Source organism: Myotis myotis, unplaced genomic scaffold (genome assembly GCF_014108235.1).
Source record: "Myotis myotis isolate mMyoMyo1 unplaced genomic scaffold, mMyoMyo1.p scaffold_m19_p_9, whole genome shotgun sequence".
NCBI classification, from domain to species: Eukaryota; Metazoa; Chordata; class Mammalia; order Chiroptera; family Vespertilionidae; genus Myotis; species Myotis myotis.
Window position 1 is genome coordinate 14,815,894 of NW_023416401.1, and position 12,038 is coordinate 14,827,931.

Below are 12,038 nucleotides of genomic sequence, written 5' to 3' on the forward strand. Positions count from 1 at the left end.
GGTAATTAACCATACCTCTGACACACTTCCCATTGGCTAATCGGGGCGATATGCAAATTAACTGCCAACCAAGATGGTGGTCAACAGCCACGCAGCTGAAATGAACAGGAAGCTTGCTTGCTCCAGCGATGGAGGAAGCCAAGGTTCCCTGCCTGCCACTGCTGGGCTCTGAGCTTGCACTCTAAGCAACTATGTTGCAATTATAGAAGCTAAACAAACCCCATGCTTTCAGCCAGCCAGCCAAGCTGGAGTTGCAACAGTGTTTCAATTAAAGAACCCAAACAAACCAGATACCTGCTTTCAGCAGCCGAGGTCTCAGAGCTGGAGCCAAGCCTCAGAGCTAAAGCTGGCTCTCAGTTCCAGTGACAGCTATAGAAGGTAAATAAATCCCAGAATTAAAAAAAGGAGAGGTTGGGAGCTTCAGTCACCCACCAGCCTGAAAACGGCCCTCAGCCCCTCACCCAGACTGGCCAGGCACCCCAGTGGGGACCCCCACCCTGAAGGGGGTGTGACCAGCTGCAAACAGCCATCATCCCCTCACCCAGGCTGGCCAGGCACCCAAGCGGGACCCCCACCCTGATCCAGGACACCCTTCAGGGCAAACCAGCCAGCCCCCACCCATGCACCAGGCCTCTATCCTATATAATAAAAGGGTAATACGCCTCCCAGCACCGGGATCAGCGGAGCCGCGAGGCCTCATGCCCCGGGATCAGTGGAGCCGCGAGGCCTCCTGGCACCGGGATCAGCTGAGCAGCGAGGCCTCACTGCCCCGGTGTCAAGTGGAGATGTGAGGCCTCCCAGCACTGGGATCAGCGGAGCCGCGAGGCCTCCTGGCCCCTGGAGCAGTGTGACAGGGGGCAGCACCCAAGCCCCCTGATCGCCATGCGGCTCTGTGTGTGACAGGGGGAGGTGCCCCAATCCCCTGATCGGCCCTGCTCTGTGCCTGATAGGGGGGAGCTCCCCAACCCCCTGATTGGCCCTGCTCTGTGTGTGACAGGGTGTGGCTCCCCAACCCCCCCATGGGCCCTGCTCTGTGTGTGATGGGGTGGAGCCGCAACCTCCCCATCTGCCCTGCCTTGAGTGTGACAGGGGGCAGCACTCCAACCCCCCAATCGGCCCTACCCTGAGCATGACTGGGGGTGGCATTGCAACCTCCTGATCCGCCCTGCTCTGTGCATGATAGGGGGCGGCGTCCCAACTCCCCAATCAGCCCTGCTCTGAGCCCGACCAGGGGCTGCGGGGCAGGTACCTAGGGATTGGGCCTGCCCTCTGCCACCCGGGAGTGGGCCTAAGCCAGCAGGTCGTTATCTCCCGAGGAGTCCCAGACTGTGAGAGGGCACAAGTGGAGCTGAGGGACACCCCTCCCCCCCCCTTAGCCTTGTGCACCGGGCCTCTAGTCCTATATAATAAAAGGCTAATATGCAAATCCACCAAACAGAGGAGCGACTGGTTGCTATGACATGCACTGACCACCAGGGGGCAGGTGCTCAATGCAAGAATTGACCCCTGGTGGTCAGTGCACTCCCACAGAGGGAGCACCAGCAAGCCATAGGTGGGCTCACAGCTAGCAAATGCAGCGGCGGTGGAGGGAGCCTCTCCCGCCTCCACAGCAGTGCTAAGGATGTCTGATTGACAGCTAAGGCCTTCTCCCCATGGGGAGCCATCAGTTGGACATCCCCCAAGGGCTCCCGGACTGCGAGAGGGCACAGGCTGGGCTGAGGGACCCCCCGAGTGCAAGAATTTCATGCACCATGCCTCTAGTACAGCCGTGGGCAAACTACGGCCCGCGGGCCGAATCCGGCCCGTTTGAAATGAATAAAACTAAAACAAAAAAAAGACCGTACCCTTTTATGTAATGATGTTTACTTTGAATTTATATTAGTTCACACAAACACTCCATCCATGCTTTTGTTCCGGCCCTCCGGTCCAGTTTAAGAACACATTGTGGCCCTCGAGTCAAAAAGTTTGCCCACCCCTGCTCTAGTATCTAGATAAAGCCCATTGAAAAAAATCCTTGTTGTAAAGTGGAGACACTGGCAGTCTATTAAGTTGTTCCCAAAGATATCAACCCCCCAAAATGCATGCCCCCAGATATGTGGATGGTTCCTTTACACTGCATGGTAGAGCAGTAGCTGTTTAAGTAGATTTGGGCAAAGCATAGATATTTCTATGCTTCCTAAAAATTTCTCCCATAAGGTCCTCCTTGAAAATTTTCTCCTTCCCATGAACTTTCTCCATCCTGGATAATAGCATCTCTGGGTCCTTTAGTACTTCATGCTATGGGACATAAACAGCATGTTCTAAGGAGTTACAGGCACAGAAGCCACTGTACATTTGGACTGAAGTCTGTACATATGTTTAAAGACAATTTCTTTCTCCTCTTCATCTTCTCTGTTTCATAAAGAGGTAAGACAAGAAGGACCTCCAAGCCCTTTCTGCAGGGTGTATGTTTCCCAGACTTGCCAAGCGGGCTCCAGGGTGGCAAGTTGACAATTCCAGAGCACACATTGTCCTCAAAGAAATCATTAACCCTTAGCAACTGGTGGATGTGGAGGGTAGCCAGTGAAGAAATCTGTCTGGTTAATGCTCAGCAATACTTGGGTCAATATACCCCACATATTTCAAATAGTTGCACCAAGATTGGTGCCTGTTCATGAACAATTTTAAACTCACTTCATACCTGATTTGGGATGTGAAGACCTTATTTATGTCTCTTGTGATGTCCTGACAAAGATAATAATTTCATATGAGCATATACTAAAATATTTTCAAAGTACATGTCCACCATCATTTTCAAAGTACATGTCCACCATCACCATCATTAACTGTAGAGACCCTCCTGCTTTGCCAATTACTAACTTTGTGACCATAATTTTATCTGTGGTTCCAAGATTTAGCAAATAAGATTCAGACCACTCAACTAAATTTAAATTTCAGATAAGCATGCAATATTTAGAGCATATTTAAATGAAAAAAAAATTTATTTGAAATTCAAATTTAACTGAATGCCCTGTATTTCATCCATCAATACTTATTCAATCACTTTTTCCAACTAAATTTGTTTTCCTCATCTCTAAAATGTTATCCTTCTGAAGATATTAAATGTGTGAATGGTTAAGAAAGTGTTTTTCAAACTATAAGAGATTAATCACATGTTATTATAGAAATTATTACTATTATTTTCTGATCCAATTATGCAACCTTTATTTATATCAGGCTTATGTTTAATCAACTTCCAATCATATTATTTTAAAAAATAGCATTTTTTAAATGGTCAAAAGAATGCTACATGTTGTTTTTTAAGCAAGCATTTTAGACTGTATCTTGGTGCCTTTGGTCATAGAGATGTTTCCATATAGTTATTCCTGGGGTTTATGGACTGCCTGCATCTGTTGTATAAACAATCACAGTGAAACAGTGGGAAATATGGTTCCAACATGACTTTACTCCCTGAAATATTCTAAGCATATGGCAAGGTAGCAAGAGCCTGGTCCCAGGTTGGAAATTTTGAGAGATGGGGAGAGTACATTTTTACATTGCTCAATTGGGTCCCTGGAGCCTTCATTAGTGGGATATTTTCAGGAAAAAGTGCCAAAATAACTGGGTTCCTTTATTCCCTTCCCCAAGACAACAGAACTTAGGAAATTTAAATGTGATAAATCAGGAAAAAAATTTTATCAAGAAGAAAATTTTTCAATCTGTTTTCAAGTAAGGGTTTATTTGCATTTGGGGAGGATAGAAGAGAACTCACAAAAATATTTTGAACATAAAAAAATATGCAAAAGAAAGGAAGAGAACACACACAAATCTAGAGTGGTTGGCTTTAGAATAAAGTATAAAATTCATCAGTTAAAGAAAGTTCCACAGTCTGGACACTTTCTAGATTTCAAAACAAAGGAAAGCAAAAACCTTCACACAAATATTCAAGGTGTAGAGTGAATTGAAGAAATCATAGAAGTAAGATTATTAATAGTTGGTTCCTTTGTAGTTCAATACACTCTTCGCAATAGAGCCTCCTTTACAAAACCTAATGAAGATGTTTGTTCTTGGGGGGTGGGGGTGGGGGGCGGGGAGTGGATAATTGAGAATCCTGGCCAAGAAGTGATTTTGTGGAGCTTACTTGCCAATAACAACAATCTAACCCAAACTCACTTGAGTACAGTCAACAGAGATACTAGAGCAGCTTTTATGAGGTCAGTGCTGTTATCCGATTCTGGGACAGCTAGCATCTGGCACTCAGATACCACCAGTGCTCTCAGTCCTTTCTCACATCTGATTCTTTCTGTATGACAGCCTCATTCTCTCCCACTGTAGATGTCTGGATGTCACCAAATTATGGGGAAATGGCTGTAAAGCAACAGAATTCTACTCGAAAAGGGTGGATTCTAATAACTGCAGTTTCAAAAATCCTAGGAAATCGTTCTGATTGGTATGTGTTCCAATCAACTGTGACTAGAGGAAGGTGTATGAATTAGGTGTCCATTGCTTACTAGAAAAGTGTAATTGTGTAGAGTTATAACTACATAAAATACATTTCTGGGAGAAATCACATAGGTGGGGTGGGGAAGAAGTTTTTAGAAAGATATTTCTGCTCACAGGAAATATAGAGCAGGAAAAGCAGTAGGCATTCACTGCAGAGAACTGACAAATGTTAAACAATCAGACGCAGAAGTAAATTGCAATTTTTTAAGTGCTCAGCTAGAGCAGGGCACCTTATTAAAAGTTTCATAAAGGCCTTTTTGAATGCTCAAACCATTAAAACAATGACCAAAAAATGTCTAGAGAATGATAAAAACATAAAGTAGTACAACATGGCGTTGCGGAGGCATGGATCTAACCATGTGGGAAAATTTGAAGGTTTCGTATTTTTTTTCTTTAGGTACAATCAATGGGTTTTGATTAAAAGTGTGATAGGATCCAATGGACATTTTCATAACTTATATAGCACAGCTGAGAATCCCAGAGCCATGAAGAAGAAACATAGAAGATGGAAACAAAGAAAAAAATTAGTTCGGGTAAAGTGAGATATGACAACTGAAATTATCCACTACTTTGTTGCTATTTTGGCAGATCATCATTTTCTCCCTTTAACTGCATTGAAAATCACCACATGGAATATCTATGTTCAGTCAGGCTGATGGAATTTGACATTTCCTAATATGTGCCCACCTGTTCCAAGATCATTAAACAAAATTAAGTTTATTGTTGAGACATTAGATTAAGCTGTTATGTGAGGGAAGAGAAAAATTGTAAGTTTAAAACATCTTTCTGTAATAATTATTACATTGAAAATATCCATGTCATATTCATAGGAAGTTAGAAATTCCGGTGAGAGCTCACATATCCATGGTCCACGTGTCTAGCAAGACTTCACCAAACTGGTCAGTAACGCCCGTTTTAAAGACATTACAGAAGATGATGTCAAAAATATGTATTACAGCCCTGGCCGGTTTGTTCAGTGGTTAGAGTGTTGGTCTGTGGACTGAAAGATTTCGGTTCAATTCTGGTCAAGGGCACATAAGTCAGTTGCGAGCTCAATCCCTGGTCCTGGATCGAGGCACAGGTGGGAGGCAACCAATTGATGATTCTCTTTCACATTGAAGTAACTCTCTCCACTTCCCTTCCATTTTCTCTAAAATCCAATGGAAAAAATATCCTTGTGTGAGGATATATATGCATTACACAAAGAAATGCTGAAGATATCTGTCTTCAATGTTCTTTGTTATTAATGTTTCTAGAAATACGATTTGTTTGAGATAAATTTGAAATATAGCTTTCTTCTTAAGGGAAGCTAAAGAATAAAAATACTCTTGCTGGGGACTAATAGCCCATGGTGGGTGTTCTGGGGTAGTGGGTAGCTCCCTACATGCTATAATTCAGAGACCTCAAGTACAGTGGCTATGCCATCTTCAACAGATGACTTTCTGAGTGGCCATGCTCTGGTCATCTCAGCCAGTAGGGAAAAAAAAAGAGAGAGTACTTACACTAAGACATGCAAATTTCATGGGCCAGGTGAGAATTCAGTTACATGGCTATGCCCAGCTACAATGGAGGCTGGGATATGTGATCTCTGGTAAGAGCTGAATCTTAAGCCAACTCTGTAATTTTGCCAGAAATGAGAACATGAACTTCAGTGGACACCTAACCAATTGGGTATTTAGAAAAAAATAAGTATTTAGAAGAATATAATTAAATACCTACAGAGACTTAAAACTTAAGGCCAGTCCTCACTTTTGATGTGTGTCTATGGGACCTCCATCCTCTTGGCCAGCAGAGCAACTGGGGGAGCTGAGAGGGGTATGTCCCTCATGGGGACGTGTGTCAGCCACACTCAGGGGCTGTGTGATCTCGAGTGTTCTCATGATAAAGTTTACTTCACAGGATCATGGTGTGAATTTAATGATTTTAAGTAAGTAAGTAACATTAATAACTCAGTGATGGTCACAGAATGAGAGCTGAACAGAAGAGGTTTGGTGCCTCTTTTTTTGACCAGAGTGATTCCATCTTGTAATAGAGACTTAGCTTCAGGCAAAAGAGAGCTGCTGCCCCCAGCCACCTACCCCTGCAACAGGTTTAATTAAGATATGTTTGCAGATCAGGTAGGATTTAGGGTTCTACATGAAGATACTTGGCTTCATCCAAAAAGTCCTGTCACCCATCCTGCCCTTCTCACTGTAAGGAGCTGCAAACATCGGGAAGATATTTTCTCCAGGAACCAATAAGACTCAACGTGGGATTCCCTGGACTGGGCCAGAGCCCAGAACCTGAGCTTCCCTCCCTCTGAGGGAAATTCCATTCTTTATTGCTGAAAAAGGAAGAGGCATGGTGGGAGGTGGTGTGTGTGAGAGAGAGAGAGAGAGAGAGAGAGAGAGAGAGAGAGAGAGAGAGAGAATTGGCTCACAGGATCTCAGAGGCTGACTGATCTGAAATCTATTAGGAGAATCAGGTGAGAGTTGATGTCAAAGTTTTTATCTGAATTCCTTCTTCTAGAAATTTGAGTTTTTGTTCTTAAGGACGTCTACTGATTGACTGAGACCCACTCACATTATCAATAGCCATCTACTTTACTCAGTTTTACTGATTTAAATGTTAATCAAACTTAGAAAAAATATCTCACAAGGACATCTAGACTGGTGTTTGACCAAACAACACGGCACCATAGCCCAGCCAAACTGACACCTGAAATGAAATATCACAGCAGGGAACACCCTTTGAACACAAAGAAACCTAACACCTGAGAATGTACACCCAGGCCAGTCTCCTGGAATGGGACTTATCAAATTAATTAGGTCGTTTTTCTGGAGAAGCAAATAGGGAGGTGCTAAAGCAAAGCAGACAATTCCCTCACCCACCAAGGAAGGAGGCCCCTATTATTATTATTATTATTATTATTATTATTATTATTATTATTTCTTCTTCTTTTTTTTTTTTTGACAGGGGTGGGTGACAGAGCTGCCAAATAAAATTTATGAGGAGAGCCAATCATATCAAATAAGGATAAATGATCCTTATATAAGCATTGCAGTAGAGTATGAAAATCTCTAAATAAATGTATAACACATGCATCCTAAATAAATAATATGTATGTATTTTTATGGAGAAGAGAGTTAATATTTAATATTAAACCTACTCTTGTCAAAAGAAGGCAGAAAGGAACTAGGTTACTGAATCTGGAAACATGTTAAAGTGCAAGCAATGTGATAAATCTTTTGTAAGTCATATTTTTATAAGTTTGCTCTAAACAGCACTGCTGAAAATTGTCTGATAAATTGTACAGGAAATTGGCATCCTTTAAATCTTCTGAGGCCCCAAATAGTAATAGAATATATTAGAATGAAGCATGGCTACAATTTATAGTGAGCACCAAAGACACAGGATAAATTTGTTTTAAATGAGGAAAGTTTCCGAATTAATTAAACTATTTTTTGGACTAGGAAACCTAATTTCAGCCTCGTGCTGAAGAACTCAAGGACCTCTGTTCATGAGGGTTATAATTTTATGGAGATATAAACAATAAAAGAAACTGATGACTAATGTGTCTGAAGAAGGAAAAACTAAATTGTTAAAAATGAACAATTGCTCATGCTGGAATATTTAGTTAATAAATATTCTGAAAGTCTGTAATATTCAGAGTCCTGATATATAAGATTTCAACCCTCAGAGCAATTCTTCTCAGCTTGAGTTACAGTAATATTCTATGTCATCTTTTAAAATAAATAAATATAGATAGATAGATAGATAGATAGATAGATAGATGATAGATAGATGATAGATAGATAGATAGATTCATTGATTTTAGAGAGGAAGGGAGAGGGAATTAGAAACATCATTGATGAGAGAAAATCATTGATTGGCTGCCTCCTGCACACCCCACACTGGGGATCCAGCCCCCAAACTGGGCATGTGCCCTGGCCAGGGATCAAACCATGACCTCCTGGTTCATAAGTCAATGCTCAGTCACTGAACACACAAACACACACACACATACAGGGATACTCACACATCCAAATCTAGGGTTTTTCTGGAATAACCTACCTTCTTAACTTCTGCTTTTCTTATTCCCTCTCTTGAGTTGTCTTTTGCTTGACATTTTCTCTGTTTGTTTTTTTTTGTTTTTTTTTTGAGCTGGACTATGTCATCTTTTTTCATCTCATCCAATCAAAATGTTTTCTCTGCTATGATGTAATTTTTTTTAATAAAGCACTTTGTGAAAGTGCTTTGAGAAAAAGGTGGTGTGAGAATAAAGTGTTTCACACTTACTCTATTCAAGAATCTTAGTAAATTGGGTGTTAAGAAACCTCTATGAATATAATTCTGAAACCCAAACATACCTGAAGAAATTCGACATTGACTCTCTCATTTGCTCAGGAGTAATGTCCATTGTTTTCTTATTACCATCAGCACTGTGGCTAGTGCAGATATTACACATCATGGGTCCTTTAATCAATTATCACTGCCCCAGAGATAAACACAGCCACTCACTGGAGCTTTTGTTTGTCAGTAGTTCTCACTTGCCATTTCAGAAGTTATCGCAGTTCAGGTATGAAAAACACATATATTAACAACTTCAAGCTATAAACCAATGAATTACAGAAAAAAACAACAACATAGATATGTGTATGTATACACGTACATATTTCTACACACACATACATATTTTTTTCTTATCTAGTGAAACCTGTGTTTTCCATAGAATTCCTCAAGTCTGAAAGAGGACATTGCTCCATTCTCCCCCATCCATCCATGCACAAACACACAAACACACAAACACACATACAGGGATACTCACACATCCAAATCTAGGGCTTTTCTGGAATAACCTACCTTCTTAACTTCTGCTTTTCTTATTCCCTCTCTTGAGTTGTCTTTTGCTTGACTTTTTCTCTGTTTTCTTGAGCTGGGTATTTAATTTGTTTTCATTCTTTCATTTTACTAGTGGAAGAGTTTGTGTTACAAATTTTCCTCTGACCTCTGCTTTAAGTACCCAGGGGTTGCTTATGTAGTGCTTTGATTATTTGATTTAATTCTGTAGTTTCAATCTGTATTTCCTTGTTTCATCCAAGAGTTGTATAATAGAAGGTTTTAAAAATATTTCCTGGTGGAGGGGACTTTTAATTTGTTAATTCGTTAATAATTACTAGTTATACAGCATTGTAATCAGAAAATATAGTTGGTAATAGAACATTTTGGTGTGTTCCTTGTGAATTAGTGCATGAAAAATTTTGTAAATGTTCCATAAGCACCTGAGAAGGAAGTAAGTCCATTTTCTATCAACAGAGCCGACAATTTAGTGTATGATGATAATATCTATTTTGTTGATTATGTTATTTAGGTCTTCTGGCTCCTTAATTATTTGTGGTCTGTCCACTTGATCTGTCCACTTGATAAGAGATTGTTCTATTATTATGGTTTTTTATCTATGATCTACAATTGATATTCATAAATTCCATGTCTTCATTTGACTTGTGGCATTTAGCATTAAAAGTATATCTCTAGCCGAAGCCGGTTTGGCTCAGTGGATAGAGCGTCGGCCTGCGGACTGAAAGGTCCCAGGTTCGATTCCAGTCAAGGGCATGTGCCTTGGTTGCGGGCACATCCCCAGTGGGAGGTGTGCAGGAGGCAGCTGATCAATGTTTCTCTCTCATTGATGTTTCTAACTCTCTATCTCTCTCCCTTCATCTCTGTAAAAAATTAATAAAATATATTTAAAAAAAAAAAAAAAGTATATCTCTAGGTCCAAGGTAAATTTTCCTTAAAATTATTCTTATTAAAGATTTAGTCATTTATGACCTTAAAAACTTATCACTGCCACAAGTGAGATTGTGGGGTCTTTAGGACTCAGGATTTCTATTTTCAATAAGCCCAAATCCCCAACATAAATAACTCCAATGTCATGATCTCCTAAGTACCTTTCTTGTGAGTAATAAGCACATTCAGCAATAAGAATATAGCTTCATTATTGAAGTTAAAACCTATAGAAGCCTTATAGATTATCTGGTATGACTAGAAATTGAAAACTCAAACAACTTTTAAAAATTATCATAGACATTTACTAAGTCATTACCAGAAGCCAATTCTCCTGGTTCTCAGTCTGGGCTATTATTTATGGGATTTTTTGCTTTGTCTTGATTTGTTTTCTTTGCATGCAATGTGTGTCCATTTATTTTACACTTACAAAAGAAATTGCCCACCCCTCTGCCTCATCCTCCCTCAAAACAGTCTCTTTTTACAAACATTTAAAAATTAAAACCAAATAAAAATAGGGAAGTTAATTTTAGTACAATTATTTTTCAATGTAGCTCATAATTACTAAAATTGAAATCTCTTATAATTGACCAATGCCCAAGTGACTTATAGGACAGTAAGAAAAATTCCAGCCCTAACGGGTATGGCTCAGTGGATAGAGTGTCAGCCTGCGGACTGAAGGGTCCCAGGTTCGAGTCCAGTCAAGGGCATGTACCTTGGTTGCGCGCATATCCCCAGTAGGGGGTATGCAGGAGGCAGCTGATCAATGTTTCTCTCTCATCGATGTTCCTAACTCTTTGTTCCTCTCCCTTCCTCTCTGTGAAAAATCTAATAAAATATATTTAAATAAAAAGAAAAAGTCCATATTATAAGTTAGAAAACTCTAATACAAAAATAGTCCATGTGTTGGAATAGCCTATCCTTTTAAAAATATTGAATGCATGAATTGGTCATCCTTGCTCAGGGGACCATGCTAATCTTCTCCGTATCATTCTTATTTTAGTCTATGTGCTGCTGAAGCGACACCAGAGCTATTTTTTATGCTTTAATGCCTAATATGTATGAGAAAATGCTTCAACAGAATCAAGAACTACATAGTCATTAAGCAGTTAGCACTCTAGTCTAAACAAAACTCAGGTTCTATGTATTTCCTTGTAAGTTAGTTTTATACCAACCAGAGCTTCTAAATTGCAGTGAGAACACAGATAATAGTGTTATTTGTGCCCTGAATTGGTAACAAGCCAGTCAAAAACAAATTAAATTGATCCTCACACCAACTAGTATATATATATGATTCCCAGCAAGTTTTATGAAATATTGAAAATGATTATCAACCTACATTTCCACCTTTATGGACAGGTGGTTTTCCAGGAACTCGTAAACTACATGAAAACCCATGAAAACTTGATTTTTTAGAGCCCTTTTAACTAGGACATTCTTTGTTTCTGTGTTTTAAAAATATATTTTTATTGATTTCAGAGAGGAAGGGAGAAAGAGAGAGAGAAACATCAATGATGAAAGAGAATCATTAATTGACTGCTTCCTGCACTGCCCATTCTGGGGATCAAGCCTGTAACCCAGGCATATGCCCTGACTGGGAATTGAACCATGACCTCCTGGTTCATAGTTCGACACTCAACTACTGAGCCATGCTGGCCGGGCCATTCTTTGTTTTTTGATAGTATATTTCAAATCATATGTGTTATTCAATAGAAGCCCAAGAACACCTACCTCATTATAAATATGCTAATTGACAAAAAGGAATTTGGATTCTGATTTATTCATAAAGAATT

At 40.2% G+C, this 12,038-nt stretch overlaps 1 pseudogene; it reads right to left on the reverse strand.

Annotated features, from left to right (window-relative positions):
- Positions 1-11,171: 11,171 nt before the first annotated feature.
- LOC118663855 lies at positions 11,172-11,271 on the reverse strand (annotated as a pseudogene).
- Positions 11,272-12,038: the final 767 nt, after the last annotated feature.